The sequence below is a fragment of the Crocodylus siamensis genome, chromosome 15 (assembly GCF_052110815.1).
Source record: "Crocodylus siamensis isolate JL-2025a chromosome 15, ASM5211081v1, whole genome shotgun sequence".
Taxonomy (NCBI): domain Eukaryota; kingdom Metazoa; phylum Chordata; order Crocodylia; family Crocodylidae; genus Crocodylus; species Crocodylus siamensis.
The window spans coordinates 20,570,966-20,595,443 of NC_143409.1; the positions used below are offsets into that span (position 1 = coordinate 20,570,966).

The 24,478-nt window shown below is 46.4% G+C and overlaps 1 long non-coding RNA gene across 2 annotated transcripts in view; it reads left to right on the forward strand.

Moving 5' to 3' along the window:
• LOC149852214 (uncharacterized) overlaps positions 1-7,825 on the forward strand; it is an 84,209-nt gene extending 76,384 nt beyond the window's left edge. Inside the window, exons 2-4 of one of the 2 annotated variants that reach the window (XR_016439226.1) lie at positions 321-454; positions 3,718-3,753; positions 4,070-7,825. This is a non-coding gene — a long non-coding RNA (uncharacterized LOC149852214). Of the gene's footprint in view, positions 1-320; positions 455-880; positions 2,965-3,717; positions 3,754-4,069 lie in introns of those variants that run through there. The other variant, XR_016439227.1, reaches the window with a different exon arrangement.
• Positions 7,826-24,478: the final 16,653 nt, after the last annotated feature.

Genomic DNA, 24,478 nt, shown 5'->3' on the forward strand with positions numbered 1-24,478 from the left:
AAGAAGAGTCTTCAAGGGCTTCTATGAGGCAGCAGCATTTTTGCTTCAGGTATGGGATGTTGCAGAAGGAAGGATGCATACTGTTCTTTCTCTTGTCCATGATCTTGCAAGAAGCCTTCTGTAGATGCAGCAGCCTGTCTATCTGGAGCTCCTTGCATTATCAGATTCTGTATTTTTCATTTGTCTTCCGTAATGGGAAATAAATCCTCTAGGCTGAAAATAGTCTGTATTGCTCATTGCATATGGGGTACGAACGTGACCAATATGATCATATTTTATATTCTCTGAAATGAATTGATTCACTTGCATTTCACTTTCAGAACTGTGTGTTAGCTCTGCTCAACTGGACAAGAGGAGAATGGCATCCAAGTGGGAATTTTCTTACTCGGGTCTGGCAGCTGCTCTCAGTACTGTTGATGCACAAGCTGCTTCTGCATGTTCCAACACAATTTAGGTGAGTTTGAATTAAAGAAATTATCACTGAAATTTACGGAGAATCAGCTACTTCTGGCTATGTCCCATTAACTAATACATTGATATTCTTCATTTGCTAATGTGATGCATTACAGCAATGTTTCATTTTGTTCTTGACAAAATGCAGTGAGGGTTCAAAATATTTATAACAAGGTGTGAAAATGCATGTCTGTTGTGGGCTAACTCTAGTAGCATGCAAGGCACTCTGCACACACAGCCTACTGATGAGGGTTACATGCTCCCCTCTGCCTGATGCAGAAGATAGGAGTTGTTTTAGCCACCAGCTAGAGAGCCTTGCTTCTCTGAGCTGTTGGAGTTTGAGGTATGCTTTTGATCTGGATGTCCCTGGTCAATCCTTGGTTTGTTGCCAAGAAGTGACTGTCACAAAATGGTGGCAGATGTTTATAAATGCTTAAGAAATTGTATGCAACTCTCTCTCATGGCAGTTTAACTCTGTGAAATCTTAAAGTCCAGCAAGAAATTAGCTGTCTTTGGCTTCAGCATGGAGAAGTAGTGGGCATTGAAGAAAAAGTACTTATTTGGCGTTATATCAGCACACCCTAATACTTCAGAAAATGGTGCGTTGGTGGATACTGTGCGTGCTGCAGCTACGTAGATGCCTCCTCTGAGAGAGAGAATTCAGTGCTAAGGAATTCACCAGAAGGGGGCAACTGTAGTTTGTAGCCAGGATCTGCATAGGTTGTTGATGTTCCAGTGAAATGCTGGATCATCATATTTCCCTAAGGGGTCCTGAACAGATATTTCCTCTGGTCATTTCAGCTAGGGACAGAAGTTGCACATAAACCGGTTTAAGTGATTGAGAAACTGGTTTAAACCTATAACAGAACAGAAGCTCAGTACACACAAGCCAGTTTCAAAATGGCTGAAACTGGTTTAAGATAAACCTGGTTGAATGTAGTATCAGATTTTAATTGGTTTTTTTTTTTTTGTTTGTTTGTTTTTTTTGGGTCAAACCAGTTTATGAAACTTCTGTCTCAGACCCCTTCCTGGTTCAAGTTAAATCACAGTCCCCCAGCATCTTGGCATGCTTTCTAGCCCTGGGCTGGGCTGTGCTGTCTGCTCCAGAGAGCAGGGCTGATGCCATTCCCCTGATCCCTAGCTGGAGTAGTGAGGGCTAGCTGGTAGTGATTTAGCCCAGGGGTTTTGAAAGGGTAAAAGATGATTGGAGGACTTGGGATTCCCTTTCCTCACTGGTCAGGCCCTAGAGACTCACCTTCCATGTCACCTGATTGGCCCCTTGGGGGCAGCTGACTCAGGGAAGGACCACAAGGAAGGAGTTTCAAAGAGCTAGGCCAGCGGGGCGGGAGCAGTTGCTCCAAAAAAAACCTGAAGGAGTGGGACCTGCAGGCAGAAGTTGGATCCTCAGCAGCGTGGTGTGTGGCCGGCAGGAGAGGCTCCTTGCTGGGCTCCAGGATCCCCTAGGAGAGGCTGCAGCCAGCAGGAGAGGCTCCCCTGCTCCAGCAAGGATCTGAGCAGTGACCTGGGAGGTTCCCATCTCTGCTTCCAGCTCCTCCAATAAGAGGCAGGAAGCTTGACATAAGGCAGGGGCTCCTGGAAGTAGCTTGGAGTAGTACTAGCACTGTTTGCTGTGTGGTAGAGTTTTTGCCTACTATGGGGGAGAACTGAGTTAAAGTCCCATTTGGGGTGAGTGAAATGACACAGAGAAATTCTAGTTGCAGTGGAAAGGGGTCATTGTTTTTTCCCCTTTCCCCCACCTCCAGGTACCTAGTCCCTATCTTCCTTGTTGTTTGATGTTTTGTATTTTGTGTCTTTTATATTTTGCCAACCAGTATTGTTTGTTCTGCTGTTTGTGTTTTATGTTTTGTTCACCCTGTCTCTTATCAACTGGATGAATATGTGTATGATTGTAAGTGTCTAACCTTTGAATCCTGCTGCCTCAGGGCATTGTAGTGTCCCCTATACCCCTCCGGTTTATACTGGTTATGTTCCCAGTACTGCTCTCTCATTAAAAGGTATGTGGTTAAGTCCCCATTAGTGATCTGTCTCTGCTCTATAGGGGGTGGAGAGTCCCTACACCTCCCACAGCACTTGTTCACCTGCTCTGATCCCTTCAGTTGGAGAGGGGGTACCTCTTGGAGTACTGCCCGGGTTACACTGACAAGGGGGTGGGAGGCAAGCCCACTTGGGGATGCAGGCCAGTCTGCAAGTGGGGGTAGTGGGGAACAACTGCTCTGCCTCCCGGCAAACCCTGGCTGGGGTCTGAGCTGCTCAAATTTACTGCTGGCTGCAACTGTGGATTATAAATCCCAGAGGTACCTGGAAGCAGGAAGAAGAAATGATGAGCAACTATGCAGAGTCCTGCTGTTGTGATTCTGGATTGCAAATCCTAGAGACCTGGGGGGCAGCAGGAAGAGGAAGTGAACACACAGCCCAAGAGCTGTGCTCTAGTGCCCCCGAGCTACCAGCCTGAGCCACTGCAGGCATGTGGCTGCATTTCCTGGATCAAAGGTAAATGTCTGTTCACTTGCATTTCAATTTAATCTGTGCGGTTTAGACTAACCTGCAAAGACTGAATCAATTTAGCCTCAGGCTTTTTGACTGTCTGTACCTAGCCCTAATCTATTCTCTAGACCAGTGATTCTCAGTCAGGGCGCAGTGAGATCCCTTGAAGGGGGTCGCAGCAAGTGTGAGGAGGTAAGCAGATAAGGGTGGGCTTAGGCCGTCCCAGCCTGGCTGCACCCCCACGCCCACTACGTGGCTCCTCTGCAAGGAGGTAAACATTGTAATAAAAAAAAAAAGTAGTTTCTGAAATGGGGTGTTGCTCAGTTCACAAGTTATGGAGGGATACCACAAGTCTAGAAAGATTTGAGAACCACTACTCTAGACTGCACCTATTACTTTTGGGCTCCTTGAGGGCAGGTAGTGCCAGAGCTTGTGCTGTGGTCTCCACTTACCTGAGGCTTGCTCTTGTGGGCTCTCAGCCTGGGATTCTGCTGTCAGAAATAAGTTGAGGATGGTGTTTTGAAGAATGAAGGGCCTTTTCCTTTTCTGTCTGCACCTTGTGGAATCACTTCCCACAGCAGTTCAAAGTGGCTGCCAAGATGCTGGCAGTGTTTGCTGTGTTTGACAATGAAACGGCTAACGATTGAAGGTTATATATTTGTTATGGTTTTCCCAGCTATGTGTTAATCCTATGTGCCTGAGTCTTGTGATTTGAAACTGTCTGTAGATTCATGAAGTAAATCTTGCTGTTCTGTCTAGATCTGGTCCATAAGGAGAACACTACACTGGCCCAAAGTAGGTAAAATGCTAATGAAATATTCATTGCATGTATTGCTTGTGCATGTTGCTAATTGGGTAGGAGTCAGTTTAATCTTGTAAAACTTTGTTGACTAGGTTGTGATGTTGGGGAGGAAAAAAGAGAAAGAGAGAAAAAGAGGTAACTTAGTCTCTGGCTTCCTTTTTATAGGAAGTTTTCTGCGGTTAGAACCTTCAGGGTGTCATCACTGCATCACTGGCAGGTGCAATGAAAAAATGTGTGCTTATTCAATAATATCATAAAGTAGTTGCACTAATCCATCTCTTCTTTTCTTTTCTTCTTTCAACACTGTAGAAGTTAGCAAGTGAACACCTCTAAGAAGCTACACATTTTTGGAAATGGGAATATTATCCTTTTCTGTATGCTCATTTACCAGCTCTATGAGAATAACTGTGGCAACTGATCACATACTTAAGAACTGTATTGATTTAACATAGCTGAGCTATTAAATGTAGAAAGGAAGAAAATTCAAAGTTCTGCCTCCCAGGAAACTGTGTGAACTATACCTCTGTAAATCTCTAATATGAACTGTGGATGGTTACTGTCACATCAAGTGTCTTGCCTGCTTTCCATGCTGCTTTGTGTACCTGGAATGTTCTTCTCTCTCATGCAAAGTTTCTTTGTATCCCCCACCTAAAAAAAAAAAATTCCCACAGTAGTTTGACTTCTGCCCTGATCTTAAAATCTAACGCTTTTAAAAACATTTTGAAACCAAAAAGAAGCACTCACAGCCAAAGAGAATGGTATAATTCAGACTGTCTCCATTATCTCATTAATACATCAGTGTGTAGCAGCATTTGGGACTTCCTCTTGCAAGATGTACAGAGCCCTCACAGTGTAAGGTCCTGATCTTGAGAAACATTCAGTGTGCAAGCCAAGGACTTAGACCCTTGCTGTATGTAAAGCCCCATGTTATGCATGCGTGGTGCACTGTATACAAGGAATAACCGACAGTCCTTGGGGAAATCGGGCCAAGAGGTGGGAGATCTGGGTACTACATGGTAGTGTTTTTCAACATTTTAGACTTGAGGCACCCCTGGAAAACCACAGCTCTCAGTTCTCATTTGCCTTTTGACTACAGAAAAATTATAGAGCAGTTTTCCTGTTGCAAAGAACTTAGACCACAGCAGGGCAGGATATTTTTAACACTACAGAGTCCTATTTGAAATCTTAGGTTTGCAAACATGAGTCACAAGATAAACCCAAACAGTGCTACCGTTGTGTGGTACCTTTTGAAAGGCTCTCAAGGCACTCCAGAGTTGAGAAATCTATGGACTTCCTGGTTTCGTGCATGTGTATATTTTTACACTTTATGGATAACCAGAAGTTGTGATTAATGATCTTCACACCTGTAGGTGGCAGCATCTTCCTGTTCTATCTAAAACCAAAAGACCAGTTTTCATATTTGTGTCTTGATTAAGGAAGTGAAAATTAGAGGTGAGACTGTCCAACCCCTCTCTAAGGTTACTTGTGTCTATGGATGAGCCCTAAGTGAACTGAAATCCTTTTTAAACATCTGTTCTTTGTAGACTGGACTTGCTGCATTTTCATTCTAAACATGGCTTCTTCCTTTTGTTTTTGTGCCTGTCTTTTTTTTTTTTTTTCCTCCCTCTCTCTGTTTTAATTAGTTCCATTCTGCTCTCTGCTCAGGCTTCCAAGATTTAAGATCTGTAAGAAGCTGCCTATCAGAGGCTTAGGGAATTGAGTCTATTGAAATACTGGAAACTTGTTGCAAAGAATCAATTCTCAACAAATCAGCATCAGAAAAGATGTGTATTTTTAGTCCTGTTTTAAAATAAATTTGGTGGTGGTTATTGTTGTTGCATCCTGAAAAGGCCAAAAATAGTCTGAAACAAATAAACTAAAGCCTTGGGGTTTTTTTAAGACCATTATTCTGATTCTTTAGGCTCCCTCTTCCCTGGCTATAGACAGGTAGGCTTTTACTTCATAATGACCATCACGAACAAGAGGAGAAACGTAGCTACCAGACCAATGCATTATTTGCATTGCAGTACTGTTCAGAAGAAAGCAGGGAGGATATGCTTATGTCTTAAAGAGAACAGCCCTGCCCCATGTGGTTCATTGCATCCTTCTAAAAATAGGGATGGGGCATAACAGGAATAATTTAATAAATTATTAAATAGGTAACAGATTCCTTCAGGGCAGTTAATAATATAGTTGGAATGTTCTACAATAAAAATTATTAAAACAAGTTTCTGGCTTGTACTATCAGAGTTTACTTGCTGTTCTTACTAGAGAAAGAAGTACAGCAGGCAATTGCTCCTCTGCTCATATCCATTGTTCTGTTGTCTGCTTACAGAACTTATGCATGGACATCCTTTTCAGCACTGGGAACCAGCCAAAAGACAATTGACGTCCTGGTGTACCTCTGAATGACCTAAGAGTAAGCCTTAATTAAACCATCTGGAAGGCCATCTAAGATAGATAAATTGGCCAGGGATTACACACACAAGGCGCAGACAGAAGTGACAATTTTGCTTGATCTGGCCCCTAAAAGCACTCTACAGCCATGACCAAACACAAGTGCATGGCAGCGGAATGCTCTAAAAGGTCCTAAGCGTTCGGATGCTTCAAAGTGGAGCACTTTCATTAACTTATATCTCCATTTGGTGGTATCAGGACTAGGCAGCCCTGCTCCAAGTGCTGTTTTCAGAATGGGAAAGGGAGTAGAGGGAGCTTGTTTTGCGGCTAGCCCAGATGGTGCTGAAGAGTAGGGGGGGGGATTGGAGGTGTGGGGGCTTCAATCCACCTGCTGCACCCTCTAGCACTTGTTGGACAACCCCGAGAATGAGTTCCCTCTCTCTTCTTCCCCACCTCCCAGTCTGAAGACGGCAACAGAGCTGGGAGGGGGGCACTGGGGCTAGGGGTGAGGAGCTGCAGACTCCATATTGCAGCTAAACCCCCCAGGACCCAACAGTAAATGTCTTCTGTGTCCAGGGGATCACTGTAACTCGGGCAGGTAAAATACAGCCCGTGAGCCAGATCCGGCCTGCAAGGCGCTTTCACCTGGCCTGCAGCACCCACCTACGAATTATGCCCTGCCCATGAGGTTGGGAGCAAGGTGCCCACGCATATGTACACCCCCCAGCATTGAGCCTCACACTCACCCTTGTGGGTGGAGGGGCCCGGCCCCGTCAGCACACGGCTTCTGGGCAGGGCTGCTGTTCGTGCTGCAGCTGACCCCATGGGAACGTGCTTGGCTTCCCAGGAATCCAGCTCACTCTGGGCAGCAGGTAGGGAAGTGGTGGGGTTGGGGGCGGTGGGGCTGCAGCTTGTTGGAAGCATGGAGAGAGCAGTGCAGAGCCCACACCCAGGGGGGTGGCAGGAGTGCAGAGCTCGGCTGGGCAGGGTGTGGGCGTGAGGAAGGGTGGTGCATGTGGGACTGCCCACACACTCCCCTACATGGCATGCGGCCTGTGCTCATGTCTTCCTTTCTACATTTAATAGGCACAGGTGCTGGCTTCTGGTGGGGTGTGGCTCTAGCCCATGCTGCGCAGGGGGAGAGGGGAGTAGCCTGCTCAGCTGCCTCTATTGTGGGGGCTCTGTGCGGCATGCCTGCAGCTCTCATATTTGCACTGGGGGAAGCTCCATGCTGGAGCCTGCTGCCTTCCCCACCCTCTGCCATGCAGGTCTCAAGACTGCCAGGAGTGGAGGGAGCCCTGCCCCTGCTTCCATGCAGAGTCCAGTGCAGGACTTCTCCTGGTGTGAGTGCAGGAGCTGCAGGCGTGCTGCACACAGCCTCTGCAATAGAGGTGGGTGGGGCAGGCTGTGCTCCTCCCTGCCTTCCCCTCCCCCCCCCCCCCAAGTGCAATGCTGGCCAGAGCTGTGCCCCACCGGGTGCCAGTACCTGCACTGAGCACGAGTGCCCTAAGCCCTCCTGACTGCTGCTGCTAGGGGATGGGTCCCCACACCTGGGAGAGTCCTCACACCCAACAAACCTCACATATCCACACCCTGCCCCCACCAACATATATACATAGCCTATGCCCCTGCCACACACATGGCCACACCCCCTTACAACCTCCTCTACACATACCCCCACACCCCACCATTCACCTCCCCCCAATCCTCCACACACTATACAAGAGTAAGATTTTATTTTTGAGTTATTATGCAATAACCTCTATATGGACTATGCAAGCAAATCATGGCAAAATATTTTTGTAATAAAATTTAAAATATGTTACAGTAATTGTTTGGCTTCTTGTGTATGATTTTTTTTTTCTGGTTCTAAGATGAGAACCCCCTGTCCCCCTTTCAAAAGGAGTGTTTTGTGGGGGGAGGCAAGGGAAGAGACTTTTGGAGGCATGGGTAAGGGGGTAGCGGGTGGGACTTTGGTCTTGTATGGTGGCCAGGTGGCAGGGCTACTGTCAAGGGGCAGGGCTTCTCATGTGGCCCATAACAGCTCGCCAAAACATGTGAAGCGGCCCTCCAGCCAAAATAATTGCACAGCTTTGCTGTAACTCATAGTGCTTCCTGCAGACTGCTGTGAGTTACAGCAAGGAGCTACACTCAGTCTTTGCCTAAAGGTTCTTTGTCTTTGTCCCCCACGTCAGGAAAGAGGTGGGAGCAAGTGCTGTATGGCTGTTCTGCCAGTTTTATTCTATCCTGGGATTTCCTATTCATGGAGTATTCACAGCTACCTAATTAGAAAAGTTTTCCAGTTCTCAAAGCAGTCAGACAGGTATCCAGCCCATTGTGTTTCTCAAGTGGTGGTAGTTAAAGTCACTGTTCCAGAAGGACACTCCCAGTATTGCTTCTGATAATACAGTAGGTTTATCTGCTTCATTGGAGCTGCTTGGCTGCCATCCAGTAGCTACTGCTTCTCTTGGCAGTGTTATCACATGGCTTTTCCACGTTCACCTTTTACATTAGGAAATGGAGCACGTCTGTGTTTAACATACCTGTATCAGGGTTTGTATCATACATGTTAATTTTCTCAGAGGGAGTATGAGCATTCTTTGCTTTTGATTGCAAAAGACTTGCAGTACTTTATTCCTATGCATTTCCCATTGGAAGATACTTTTTTATTCTTCCATCTTTATACAACACTGAGAGTTTAGATATCTTGCTTATGCTTTCTTATCATAATATGAAGAGTCTAGATTTGAAATGCTGCCATTTCCTGATGGCTCATAGTGTTTGTTTATTATGGTGAGACATGCCCAAGCTGCAAAATTCAAATATCATGCTTTTCATAGCTGTAGGGCTCATCCATTTTGGCACTACTTCTGATATTTATGTAGTATTCTCCATTCCCTTTTGGTAAAGACATAATGTTAGAGAAATAGATGCCTCGCAAGGTGAAAGGGCAGACTCCTCTGTGCCTTTAGTCACAGTTAGTCACCAGTCACTTCTGGTTTGTGAAACATTGACCAATAGTTTGGCAGGCACAGCCATCAGGCTTACCTATATTTGTAAGTTGCTGTGGGATTTTGTGTATGTGCTTTGCATGTTCTGCAGCAGCTGCTGTGCCAGTAGTCCATATGCACCTTACTTTTGTTTTCTAATCAAGGTGCTTTTGTCTTTCACCTACTCGTTCTCACAGCATAGTGAAATTTGGTAGTAAGTGCTCAGCATTGTTGTCAGGCTTCCTAAGGGCTTTGTTCCACCCCCGTGCCGTGTGCATTCTGGGATTTCTGTGTGTTGACGATGGAATACTATGGGTTGGGGTCAAGCAAAGTGTTTCCCATTATTCCATTGCCTTCCATCCCATCACCCGCCATTTTTCTGGGAGTGGTCCTGTTTTCAAAACATTGTCAGGCAGCATGGAGGAAATGTGATACTCATGTCATGCATTAGAAATACACTTCTAATAAATACCTCAGGTTTTGCACTCTAGAATCAGGGCGATACAGGCAGCAGAGCAGCACAAGGAGGCTGAAAGCAAAACAGTGGGACACTTTGACATCTTCTTGTTTCCTGGAGCATTTTCCTTGGCTTCTAGGCTGGCCTGGGTAGCAGTGAGCGTAGGGACAGAGTAGTGCAGCAGTGATGGTGGAACATCAAGATGACAAGAACTGCTTTCCTAAAACATGCATTGGACCATCTCTCTGAGAGCTCCCTTCAGTGTTTTGGCAACCGTTGATCCTTCAGGATCATGGTGTATTCATGAGAGGTGACCCAGACTTTCGATGCATATGCGTATGCAGGAGGTTTTTTTTGGAGGAGTGGAAGTTGCCCAGACCTCCCATCCCCATTTTCGTCTCAGTGGCCTAATGCTTCCTTCAGTACAGTGAAGCATTTGGCCATTGTTATCTGGAAACCTAACTTAAATTTTTGTATAGGAAAATTAAAGTTTGCCTATCTAAAGTCCAGCTAGAGCACCTTTGCCCTATTGCAGTGTTGCAAAGTATGCTGGTGTTGCTCCTTTAATCAGTACTTTGTTGTGATCCTGCCTGTAAATGTGAACTAAATTAGTCAGACATGGGCAAAATAAAGTTCCTCTCCCCAGAGGTCATTAAAAGCCAGGTTTTCTGTACATGAGGCACAAAGCACGGCTGGTGGATAAGTAGGAGTGTGAACACAGGTTCATGAACTGCATGTGAACCAGAGCTGTAAAAGTCCATACCTGGGTCAGGGCAAATAGAGAGTAAACGGGCAGGCAGCCCAGGTGGTCAGCAAAGCATTAAAATCTGCAACAAATGGTGTTTGTGGATACTAGGAGCTATAATGTGAAATAATTCAGTGACCTGCAGCAAGATGGTACCATACAATTAAAATCATCAAAGGTAATAACAGGAAAAATGTGATCCAGACAATGATAGCCCCATCAACCTGTGACCTCAATAGTATGAAAGGCTTTAGAGCAAAATTTGATGGAAATACATGCCTGGAGATAAATTTGAAGGCAACAAGAAATATCTCCAGCAAGGTTGGAATGTAGACAAGTTGTTCCACAGGAAAGTCTTTTACGCTGATGTTTAAAATAGGAATTCCCTCATTCTCCAGATATTTAAAGCCACTAAACATATTGTTTTGGTTGTTATGTTTAAAGATGCTTCTTCTGATTCAGTTAAATGTCACCCAGTGCTGCCACTGTCATTCATGTGTATTTAAATTGTTCTGTTCTTGACCATGAATAGCAATACATTTACATTGCGTGGGTGCATACACATTTCTTGTTACAATGCTTTGGTCAGCACTGTTGTTTCTTGTGTTAATAGCATTGATTCTGCTCTGCATCAGCTGTCTTCTCCAACAATTGAAATAATACCCCTGGCTACTCCTAAGGTCATGCCTGGCAACTACATGATCCCCAGGGATGTACCCTGCCACATGGAATTGACATCAAAGCTGACATACCACCACTTGCACAAGATTATTTTTCTCTATTTTCTTTGCTTTGAGATACTTCAGTTGATTGTGGGTGTCTTTTGCATACAGGAAAAGCAACCAAAAGTATAAATGTGAAGTTTTTGTATATGTTTTCCCTTTTGATAGTAAGAAGAACATAAACATGCCTAACAGTATGAGGCATTTGCCTGCTATGCTTAGTCCTGTTTTTAAAATGTGTGCACCACTACAAAATGCAGGGGTCTTAATAGGCTTCCCAGCAAGAATGGCATTTAACTTGCATAATTTGTATGTGTTTGAGAATGAAGGAAGAAGCAGGCTATAAAAATCCAGTAGTCAAAAGATGGTGATGGAGATTGGAGAAGATGCAAGTCTATATACCCAGTTGTTACAAGGCTGGCTGTAAACTAGGTGGTGTTTCACTGGTTTCTGTTTTTATTTTGACTGTGGTGTTTCGGAATGCCAAGATTAAAGATTTAGGAAGGAAGTTTGTTACCTGCAAGACTGTTTTTTGCTGGAGCAGCTGCTCCCCTTCTTAAACCGGTCCGCTCCTGCAGGGAGCAAACCAGAAAAGCCAAGGCTGCAACTGAACTCCAACTAGCTTCGAGCATCAAGGACAATAAAAGGTCCTTTTTCAGATATGTGGGGAGCCGGAGGAAAAGCAAGGGCAACATTGGACCCCTGCTGAACCAGATGGGACAACTGACACCCAGGAAAAAGCCAACCTATTAAACGGGTACTTTGTGTCGGTCTTTCATCAGTCCCATGGGATGCCTATGCCCGCTGCGGGACAGGGAGGTCCAGATGAGGGAGATCCCCTGCCCTCCATTAATGCTGACCTCATGAAGGAACACCTTGAGAAGCTGGGTACCTTCAAGTTAGCCGGTCCTGACAATCTGCACCCCAGGGTACTCAAGGAGCTGGCGAGCATCATAGCCCAGCCCCTGGCACGGATCTTTGAAAACTCCTGGTGCTCTGGTGTAGTGCCCGAAGACTGGAAGAAGGCCAATGTGGTGCCGATCTTCAAGAAAGAGAGGAAAGTGGATCCCGCTAACTATAGGCTTATCAGTCTGACTTCTATCCTGGGGAAGATCTTAGAAAAGTTTATTAAAGAGGCCATCCTTAATGGACTGGCTGATACCAGCATCCTGAGGGATAGCCAGTACGGGTTTGTTGTGGGTAGGTCTTGCTTGATCAATCTCATTTTCTTCTATGACCAGGTGACCTATCACCTGGACAAGGGAGAAGAGATTGATGTCATATAACTTGACTTCAAAAAAGCCTTCAATCTGGTATCCCATGATCACCTCTTGGTGAAATTGGCCAATTGTGGCCTTGGGTCCACCACGATCCACTGGCTGGGAAACTGGCCAGAGGGTAGTAATTGATGGAAGTCAATCATCATGGTATCCTGTGATCAGTGGGGTCCCCCAAGGCTCTGTCCTTGGACCCATATTGTTCAACATCTTCATTAATGATGTGGATACTGGAGTCAGAAGCAGACTGGCCTAGTTTGCCAATGACACCAAACTTTGGGGCAAAGCATCCACGCCAGAAGACAGGTGGGTGATCCAGGCTGACCTGGATAGGCTCAGCAAATGGGTGGATGAGAACCTGATGGTGTTTAACACCAAAAAATGCAAGGTTCTCCACCTTGGGAAGAAAAACCTGCAGCATCCTTATAGGCTCGGCAGTGCTACGCTGGCTAACTACAGAAGAAAGAGACTTGGGGGTCATCATTGACCACAAGATGAACATGAGCCTGCAATGCGATGCTGCGCCTAGTAAAGTGACCAAAACGCTGGCTTGCATCCATAGATGCTTCTCAAGCAAATCCCGGGACGTCATTCTCCCCTTGTACTCGGCCTTGGTGAGGCCGCAGCTGGAGTACTGTGTCCGGTTTTGGGCTCCACAATTCAAAAAGGATGTGGAGAAGCTTGAGAGAGTCTAGAGAAGAGCCACGCGCATGATCAGAGGTCAGGAAAACAGACCTTACGATGACAGGCTGAAAGCAATGGGGCTCTTTAGCCTGGAAAAGCGCAGACTCAGGGGTGATCTGATGGCCACCTATAAGTTTATCGGGGTGACCACCAGGATCTGGGGGAACGTTTGTTCACCAGAGCAGCCCAAGGGATGATGAGGTTGAATGGTCATAAACTACTACAAGACCATTTTAGGCTGGACATAAGGAAGAATTTCTTTACTGTCTGAGCCCGCAAGGTCTAGAACAGCCTGCCATCGGAGGTGGTTCAAGCACCTACATTGAACACCTTCAAGAGCAAATTGGATGCTTATCTTGCTGGGATCCTATGACCCCAGCTGACTTCCTGCCCAGGGCTGGACTCTGCGAGGTCCCTTCCAGCCCTAATGTCTAAAATGTCTAAAAAAAAAATGTCTAAAACTGGCATCAGAACCATATAACAAAGCAGTCCTAGTGTGTGTAACAGACATATCTATAACACTTCATGCACGCAGACTTGAAACTGTATATTCTAATCAAAATCAGGAGAGAGAAAACAACACAGGTTTATAATTAGAGAGTCCTTTGCAGTTTAATTCAACTGGGAAAGTACTTTTACATTTGTAATGTATTGCAATTTGGATAGTATTCTTTTAAATAGTTGGCTAGGCCTCTACTGGCCCTTGCTGTCTTTTATGTTCCAGAAACAATGTGAACCCTGAGGTTAGGGACAGAAATTACACATAAACTGGTATAAATGATCGGAAACTGGTTCAAATCCGTAACACAATAGAAGTTCAATGCACATAAACAGCTTTGAAAATGGCCAAAACCAATTTAAGATGAACTTGAATGGATGTAGCATCAGACTTAACTGATTTAGGTTAAATAGGTTTATTGAACTTCTGTCCCAGATCCCTTCCAGATTCAAGTTAACTCACAGCCCCCCAATATCCCAGGATGGTTTGTACCTCCCCCACAAACCCCTCTCCTCTCTGCAGGGTGGGTGAGCTAGCTTTGGCTCAAGCTGCCTGCCCTGGCTGAGCAGGGAAGCATGCTCTAGCACCCCCTAGTTTCTGGCCGGAGCCCCTGCAGGCACATGGCTGCATTTCTGGATTAAAAAATGAATGTCTGTTTGCTTGCTTATGAGTTCAATTTATGCAGCTTAGCTTAACCTGCAAAGATTGAATCAAAAAGCCCAAGGCTGAATTGATTGTTTGTACTTAGTCTGACAAAGCAGCAGTGTGTGTGTGTGCGTGTGTGTGTGTGTGTGGCTCGCATGGTGTATATAGTTAATAAACGTGGGTATCTGGATCCTGCTGCCCCTATGTGATTCTTCTGTATAGTAAAACCTTCATTATCCGGCATAAGTGGGGAATGCTGGGTGCTGGTAACGTAAAAATACTGGTTATCTAAAAATACCAGAGCTGGAGGGGGGGCTTTCATGTGGCGACGCGGGGTGGTGGATGGTGGCGGCAGCAGCAGCGCGTGGGGGATGGGGGTTGTATGTGGGTTGCATTCGGTGGTGGAGTGGGGTGATGAATGGCAGTGGTATGGTAGCAGCATGGGGTAGTTGCACACAGTGGTGCAGCGTGGTGAATGGCAGTGGCGCAGTGCCAGTTCATAGAGTATACTAGCTAGTAAAATGCCGGAAAATAGGGATTTTACTGTATTATGTATATGTAGTCAAGTGTGATATAACCCCCCCAAAGATGGAATTCTAATCCAGGAATATAATGAAATAGAGTAGATCTGACCCAGACACAACAGAGAAACCTGAAGGCTAGTTTGGAGGGTTTAAAGGCTTCATCACTATCAGCATGTGAAACCATATACTCTCATTTCAGTCTAGCAACTTCTGATTTCAAACTTTAACCCAAAGATAGGAGTGTGGTTAAAGGCTGCACATAATTACAGAGAAAGTCTTGGCTACTCCCAGGGACAAAACTTTCAGAAGTGCCAACCAATGTGTAAATGCAGAGCACTTGCAGAGGTGTCATTATACATTTTGGTGTTCTGAGCAAAATTTGGGGCAGTGGTGTGTGTGCTCCTGGGACATCTCCAGCTAGGCTCCTATGGCCAGAGGGGACAGGGTCATTCCAGATGCAGCAAAGACTTTGGGGGAAGGGGACATCATTCTGGTGCCCCCTCTACATCTGTGCCCAGGGCTGTTGCTCCTCTAGTTATGTTGCTGAGTGCTTGTCATATTTGTTGTTACAAGTGGCAGGTAATGATACTGAAACAGAGCCAGAGATGGCCTGTTCTGTGTAGCACAAGATAAACCCTTGCTGCTGTCAGTTGCCATAGTACAGCATGCAACTAAGAATGAACTCATTGCTGGCTAACTTAGGGGATACTATGCATGGATGGATTTAGGCATGGGAGCTATTTAAAGAGATGTTATCTTTTACCAGTGGCAGGCTGCTGCCATAGGCTGCCTGTCCTCCTCTGGCATGTTGTTGGCAGATGCATAACTGGTAAGCCTCATCTGCCTTACGCCCATCACCCCTACCCCCTCTTCTGCTGTGGGAGGCGGTATCAGCGTGACTAGCAGCCAGGGAGATGAAGCAGCAGCTGCTGGGTGTTAGGATCTTCCCCTGTCCCCCTCCCCCACTGCAGGTGCTGCTGCCACTCACCCCATTGCTAAAAGTGCCACTGCTTAGCATTTCCAGTGGCAATCATCAGTTGTAAATTCAGCAGCGAAAAAGGCAGGGACTGCTGTAGGGGCATTCTGGCTGCTGCAGGGTGGATCCAATTGCTTTTGGGCTGGATCTGGCCTATGGCTGTAAGCTGCTGATCCCTGTCCCAGATCTTTCCAAGGATTTCTTACAGCAAGTCTTAAGCCCACCAGAACTTGGTCTGTGGGTTAGCAAAAAGATCTGCCCAAGGGAGAGTTAGAAATATTGGAGTGCAAGCCTTTCAAACTCCAGCCAGGATGTGCTGTCCCATTGCAACATGGAGTGCTTTCCGGTTCCTCTAGCTTGCCTTTCACTTACTCTTTGTCTTCCCCATGGACCACTGTGTCTGTCTATGTGAGTTTGTCCGTTCTGGTCCTTTTTGTGCAGCTTGATCCAGCATGAGTTTTCTCAGCATACTTCCTATATTAGAAGGATGTCAGACTTGGATTCCTGTCTCTGGCCCCTGCTATTACAGGCATTATGCTGTTTAAATTTCTGAATGGGATTATCACATTTTATCTGTAGCTTGTCATCTTTGATCAGTCTGCTCCCCCTTGGTCTCTAGTATTCAGCCAACAATCAAATTTCATAGCAAAGTTACTAGAGGCCCATGCTGTTGCTTATGAACCTGTGTAAATAAAAACAAACAAACAACTCCCCCTCCTCCCCACCACTGTTTCACAGCTTTTACTGTGGACATAAGGATTTTGATAATGGCACTTCTGCAGGTGCATAAATCTTCCCTTTAACAAGCATCTTCCTATACCCAAGATCGGAGAATTAGCGTGTCCTTCTGACTGAAGGGAAGTGGTCCTGCTCTTAGAACTGGAAGGGACCTTTTGGGTGCATGAGTCCTGTTCCTCGTTATTGTACATAAGCACATTATATGATTCCTTTTCATAAAGTGATCAAGCTCTGTTTTCATACCCGATAGGTTTTTTTGCCCCTACTAGAAGCAGCTTGGAAGGCTTTTCCAGAACCTAACTGCTCCAGTGCTTCGGAACCATCTTCTGGTTTCCACCTAAATTTAATTATGGCCCGTTTATACCCATTTGTTTCTGTGCAAATCTTGCCCTGTAATTCAAATAGATCCCCTTCCTTGGCATTTACTCCGGGATGCTTTTATTGATAGATGTAGCCCTCATTTTGCTAGGCTACACAGGGTCTTTTAGTTGCCACTCATTAGATAGACTTGTCTGGTCATGCTAATAGCTCTTTTCTGCCCCTGTTCCAGCTTCAATTGATCTTGAACATGGCTGACCAGAAGGTACGTGGAATTCCAGAGGAGGTTGTACCTGTGCTTTGTAAAATGGCATTTGTGCTTCCTGATCTCTACTGGAAATACAGCAGCTGATATATCGTAGGATCACATAATGTGGGGTTTTTTTGTTTTTTTTTTTGTTTTTCATGGCTGCACTGCCCTGGTGGTTTATAGTCAACTTGTGATGACTCATACAGTTAGGCAGGTGTACCACAAATTGGTCCAGCACTTTTCCTGAGTGCCACTCTAATCCTTTGCCTGTCCTATCTACTGTTTCACTTGTTGATCCCTGTCTTGTGCTCGCTGCCTGCTCTGCTTTCTGCTCTCTGCCTTAATGGGCTGCTCTGCTTTCGGTTTGCTGCTGTATCTGCCACTATGCTGCCTGTTCCCTGTGTCATGACAAGCACAGATGCTGCCTGTGCCATTTGTGGCACTTGTGCTGCAGGTTGCCCCCCACCCCCCACTGGGTACACCCCATTTTTGTCTCCTCAGTCATTCCTAGGTGATTACCTCCAGGTTTGTCATTTACATGTAATATTGAATATTTCACCGTTTAGTCATCAGGGGTGTCCCGGGACGCGAAGTACGGAGGGATACTTACCGGCGGCTAAGGATGCAGCACGCGAGGGGCGGAAGGCAGAACCCGTGTGGCTCATCAGCCTTCTGTTTATCCAGCTGTGGCCGGCTGGTGATGTCAGTGCTGAATGCTGGCTGGCACAGCTAAAAATGGTGGTGCACGCTGAGGAGCTGGTGGGGAGTGAGAGAATGCAGCCACAGACAACCCCACAGCAGAGGCGATCTGATGTACAAGACCAGAGGAGCAAGAACAGCTGAGACGAAAGCAAGAAGGAAGAGGAGGATCATCTTGGTGACACTGCAGATGGGGCGACGGAGGGACACCAAGAACGCCTTGTAAGGACAACGGGGGGAACACCTGAAGAAGTCCACCCTGGGAGAGAAGGACTGTGGGGAACTCAGGACATTTTGCAGCTGGAGCAAGCATCGTCACTGGACTAGGAGCAACCTTCGAGTAGATGGGGAACCTGATTGCCTAAAGGGATGAGGCAGCCAGAGTCCCATTGAAGCACGGGGAAGGGAGAAAAGGTAGTTAAAGGGGTAGTGCGCCCGATTTTGTGTTGGAGCTTCTTTCTCTCTTTTTCTGATTTATTTCTTCCCTGAGCTCCAGGGGTATCTGAGGGTAGCGGGCCTGTGTGTAAGTTAGATAGCGTCAGGGCCTGAGTAGGACCCAGTTAAGGGTCCCAGGAGCGAGATGTTGACCATCCTGACACTGCTCCACAGGAGGCGTGAGGCCGGGGTGTAGGGGTGGCGGAGCCCTGTGAGTAACCGCCGGGAGAAACCTTGGGTCTATGAGCACGCCTGATGAATGGCCCCGGACACTAAGGTCCAACAAGTCATGGCAGGAGAGCACAGGGTTAAGGATTCTGGTGGAAGTCACCAGCTCAGAAGAGGCATGAGCCCATGAGGCGCTTAACATCATTCACCTGACCGAGAGCGGCATGAGAGCAACTGGTTGAGTCCTGGCGGCTACAAGGGGTTTCATTTTTTTTGCATGATATCTCAATTCTCCTTTGTGTCATTAGCAGTTCTCTTTAGCTTCGCCCTCGTGCTCCTGTGGCATCGCAGTGTTCCTGAGCCATGCTGGTATCTCAAGGTATATAGAAAAAACATTTTAAGCTCTGTCTATGTCCGAATCACTGATTCTGTGAATTGGCATTAAATCTTCAGATTTGGATTTGGCTGAATTGAATTGGGGACAGTGATCTGAATCAATGAATCAAATCACTGTCCCTGATTCAGGCCGAATTTGAATCTGAATCAAATAGGGCCCACTCTGTACACCCCTACCCCAGAACATCTGCACAGGGTGTCTGGAGACTAAGCAGCTCAGGCTTCCTGCACTCTCCTGTGCACTGCAATAAATGGTAGTCTATTACTATCTTTTGTTATGCCACTGATTTTTCCTTTGTGGCACAACAAAGGGTATTGACATAATCTTTTTGCTCACAATTTGTGCTGGCATAAACATTTTTATAGAGGCACAAATGATATGTCACATCAGAAAACATCTGTTTCCACCTTTAGGGACAAAAGGGGAAACTAGCCCATTCCAGCTCTTACCTCTTTGCGGAGGTTTCCAGCAGGGTGGTCATTTGCAGTTTTATGGACCTTTGTTCAGTAAAGGCAGGACCAGACCCTTTTCACATGGATCAGAGTGGATAATTATTTCGACTGGAGGGTCGCTTAATGAGTTTTGTTGAGCTGTCGAGGGCTGCAAGGGTAGCCCTGCCCATCGACAGGTGTCCCGCACCCTGGACCTTTGCCATAAGAAGTCCCTCCTCTTGCCCCCAGAAGTACTCCTTTTGTGAGGGGGTGCTATCTTGGAACCAGAAAAAAGCCACATTTTATACTAAAAATCAAACAACTACTATTACATTTTAATTTTATTTTTAAAAATATTTTTGTCATGATTTGTGTTTGAATACTATGTATAGAGATATTTTCATAGTTTCTAGGATCGGAAGGGACCTGAGCAGATCATCTAGTCCGACCCCCTGCTATGGCAGGAAAGAATACTGGGGTCAAATGACCCCAGCAAGATGTTCATCTAACCTCCTCTTAAAGACCCCCACCACTGGTGTTTGCATAGTAGCTCAAAAATAAAGTTACTTGTATATTGTGTATGGGGTGTATGTGTGTGTGGTTTGTGGGGGGTGTGGAGGTGTAGGGTGTGTTGCGGGGTATGTGTCGGGGCAGGGTGTGGGTGTGTAGGGTTTGTGGGGTGTGAGGGAGAGTAGAGGTTGTGGGAACCATCCCACACACTTCCCCCACCCCCCCACCCAATGGTGCACAGCCCCTGCCACTGGTGGCAGCAGCTGCAGCTGCGGGCGGTTGGCCCTCCGGGTGCTTGTGGCCCATGTAGGTGCTGCTGCCTGGTACTGCATAGCTCTGGCCATTTCTGGGAGCTGCATGTGGCAGGAAAGAACAGAGCCAGACCAGCCTGCCTCCATCGTGCAGGGCTCCCCGCGATGCACATGCAGCTCCTGGCACTCATGCACCAGTGGGGAGAAGTCCTGCACAATGGAGCCAGTGACCTGGCCCCACTCTCTGCTGCCACATGCAGGTGCTGGGACTCTGCCAGAAGTGCAGAGGAGTCCACCCAGGCTCTGTACTTCCACCACCCCCTTAGCCACAGGCTCTGGGCTTCCCACTTCCACCCAACTGCAGCTCCCCTCACCTTGAGGTTTCCCTACCTGCTGCCCCGAGTGAGTGCTGCAGCAGGGATAGGAGTAGCTGGAGGCCAAAGAAGCCAAGCAAGTCCCCCAGCAACTGCAGCAGTGGCAGCAGCAGCCCCTCCTGGAAGCTGTGTGTGCTGGCTGGGCTGGGCCCTTCCATGCATGAGGGTGGGAGTGAGGTGTGCGGCCTGTGTGGGGTACAATATATGGTGGGTGCCTGTAGGCTGAATGAAATTGCCTCGTGAGCCAAATCCAGCTTGAGAGCTGTATTTTGCCTGCTTCTGATGTCATAATCTCTGACTGTTTAGTCTACAACTTCAGATGCTGGACAATTTTTCCATCAAACAAAGTTGCTTTAACAAAAGCAAAATAATTCAGAGCAATGTATTGATTTAATCAACATTTATTTATAAGGAGAAATAACTTACACATTGAAACATTGTGACATTGTGATTCCAAGAACCCTTTCTGCCACTGTGTTGACGAGAAGGGTGTTTCCCAGCCTACAGGTGTGTTGCTGGCTCCTTCTCCCTAGATGCAGCACCTTGCACTTGGCTGTGAGAACCTCTGCACTTGGCTCAAGGACCTCTGCCTTGCTGCTTGTTTACACCACTATCCAGCGGAGGGTGGTGAGAGCAAGCAGGAAGGCAGAGGTCCTCGACTTCAGGAGGGCTGACTTCTGTAAGGTAAGAAGGTTAGTAGGAGAGGCATTGGGGTTTCGGAGCTTCAATGAGATGGGAGTCCAAGACAGGTGGTTGTTCCTCAAGGAGACGATGCTCTGAGCTCGAAGGGAATCAGTCCAAATGCGCACAGAGGGGGGCAAGAGTGCTAAGAAGCCCCTGTGGCTCAGCAAAGGCATCCAGGGATGCCTGAGGGCAAAAAAGGAGACGTACAAACAGTAGAAGCAAGGGGCTATCACCAAGGAGGATTACACCTCTGTTGCTCGGGACTGCAGGGAGGCTGTTGGGAAGGCCAAGGCTGAGATGGAGCTAGGGCTAGCAACCAGAATCAAGGATAATAAAAAGTCCTTTTTCAAATGCATAGGAAGTAAGAAGAAGGCACCGGGTAACATAGGGCCCCTACAGGATAGGCTTGGCAATCTGGTGATTGTGGCAAATGAAAAAGCTGACCTGTTTAAAGAATTCTTTGCCTCCATATTCCTGAACAAGGACCGGGACATCTCCCCCACTAGAATTGCGGATGGACCCAGGGGAGGCACCACCATGGCTAGGGTCAAGGACGACCTAGTTAGGGAACTTTTGGAGGAGCTGGACACATTTAAATAAGTAGGTCCAGATGCTTTTCACCCAAGGGTGCTGAGGAAATTGGTGAGGGTCATAGTGGTGTCCCTGGCACGGCTCTATGAGCACTCGTGGGGCACCAGCCAGGTACCAGAGGATTGGAAAAGGGCCAATGTGGTCCCCATTTACAAGAAGGGGAGAAAAGAGGACCTTGGCAATTATAAGCCAGTCAGCCTTACCTCAGTCCCTGGGAAGACCTTTGAGAAAGTTATCAAGGAGCACATCTGCAAGGGACGAGCAGAGGAGGTAATGCTCGGGGGCAACCAACATGGGTTCAGTGAGGGCAGGTCCTGCCTGATTAACCTGGGTTCTTTTTGTGATTGGGTCACAAAGTCCCTGGATGAGGGTGTCAGGGTGGATGTCATCTTCCTGGACTTTAAGAAGGTCTTTGACATGGTTTCCCACCGCATTCTCTTAAAAAAAAAAACTCGGTGACTGTGGCATTGATGCCTACGCAGTCAGATGGGTGGCAAATCGGCTTGGTGGTTGCACCCAGAGAGTGGTGGTGGAGGGATCGTTTTCGACCTGGAGGGATGTGGGCAGTGGAGTCCCCCAGGCCTTGGTCCTGGGGCCTGTATTGTTCAACGTCTTTATCAGTGATCTGGAGGTGGGTGTGGAAAGCACGCTGTCCAAATTCACTGACGACACCAAGTTGTAGGGTGAGGTGGGCACACTGGAGGGGAGGGAGAGAATCCAGCTAGATCTAGACGGGTTACAGAGGTGGGCGGATGAGAGTAGGATGGAATTCAACGCAGACAAGTGCAGGGTGCTGCATCTAGGGAGAAGGAACCAGCAACATGCCTATAGGCTGGGGAACTCCCTTATTGTCAACACGGTGGCTGAAAGGGATCTTGGAGTCATTGTTGACTCCAGGATGAACATGAGCTGTCAAGGAAGTGGTCAGTAAGGCTAACCGCACCTTGTCGTGTATCTACAGATGCATCACAAGCAGGTGCAGGGAGGTGATCCTTCCCCTCTGTGACACTGGTCAGGCCACAGTTGGAGTAGTGCGTCCAGTTCTGGGCGCCGCACTTCAAAAGGGATGTGGCTGCACTTAGAGGGTCCAGAGGAGGGCCACTCGCATGGTCAAGGGGCAGCAGGGCAGGCCTTACGAAGAGAGGATAAAGGGCCTGAACCTATTCAGCCTCCACAAGAGAAGGCTAGGAGGGGATCTGGTAGCTGTCTACAAACTCACCAGGGGAGACCAGCAGAAATTTGGGGAGGCTCTGTTCCCCCGGGCATCACCTGGGGTTACTAGGAATAATGACCACAAATTGTTAGAGAGAAGGTTCAGGCTGGACTTCAGGAGATACTGCTTTACAGGTAGGGCTGCCAGGCTCTGGAGCGGGCTCCTAAGTGAAGTGATGCTCTCTCCTACCTTGGGTGTCTTCAAGAGGAGGCTGGACAGATGTTTGGCTGGGGTGATATGACCACAGTGCTCATTCCTGCGTGGCGCAGACCTGATGATTTGTGTAGGTCCCTTCCAACCCTAAGCACTATGAAACTAATTATGTTCTAAAACAGAGAGATAGGTAGCCTCTGAAGTTCATCTGAAGTGAATCAGAAGGCAGGGAAATGTGGGGGTAGATTAACTTGTTCATAGAGGCATGAGCTTTCAAAGTAGGCTGTAGCCTAGAAAAGCTCATGCCTCTCTGAAAAAGTTAGTTTATAAGGTATCACACTACCCTGCTTTACATTCTAAAAATATAATAAAAAAAATCACCACAAAACAATTTTAGAAAAATTCCCTGATCTTGATTTAGTTTGAAACCAGGCTTTAAAACTGTTCTCAGTGTAACTTAGTCCACTTAACTGATCTTTTAAGGTCCCTTCCAGCCCATAATTTCTGTGATTCAGGCTCACTTCAAATTGATCCTTGACTTTTATTTTCTAGAACTAGACTTATAGAAGAAATTATTTCCCCCACTCTCCTTCCTATATGCTTGAGGTTAATTTTATTGTTTTTATTCAGACATGCATCTTTAGATAGAAACCAGCCCTGAACTGTGCTGAACACTGTTTTGCTCTCACTGACTTTGACAGTTGAAAGTAGCTTAACTGCTTTGGGTTCTTAATATCCAGAGATTTTTTTTTAATTATTATTAGGGTTTTTTTTTCCTTCTTTCCCCCAAATTTCCTTAATTCTGGAAGGCCAAGCATTTCCCCATGTGTTGTGGGTTTTTGAAGAAACCAAAGAATTTTATGTACCCAATTCTTGTGGTCCATAGCTTAAAATTGGGGATATCACTCTTTTTGGAAATCCTACTCTGAATTCTTTAGCGTAGAAAGCATATCTGTTTTAATATGTAGCAATTGTTAGAGTAATGGAATGAGGTGTACAATGTAGAATGTCATAGTACTTTTTTGGTAGCTTAAATAAAAAAATACAGTGTAAACTGAGGTGCAGACTTACTTAAAAATTTCCATTTTATTTCTTTAGGAGATTGTGTTAATTTGAAGAAGTTGATGGCTCTATGTGATAGCATCTTGTGTTCACGGCTCTATAAGGTTAAGAAGGGCAAGGATATGTAGTATTTTGGTCTTTGTACACTACTCATTCGTCTTTATTGTGTCCTAAGTGAATTTCAATGTCATTAACTACTGCTATTGTCCCACAATTCAAAGTAGATGTTCATGTTGATTATTCCGAATGACCTGTTGTTGGTTTGTAATGCTGTATGGTATCATAATAAAGAACCTGAGGGACATGTATCTTCATATAAATGGCATTAAGGGTCTAAACTAAACCTACAAAAGCCAGGAAATTCACAGCTGCAGTTTATACGCTATCACTCCTACAGAGCACTTACGGTCTAACATTATACCTACTAGCCTGCATTCTTGTCAATAAAATGGGGCTAATACTTGCCTACAAGGGAGTGTTATGAGGATTTATCTTTGTGAAGTCCTAGATTTAGTTACAGGCTGTTAT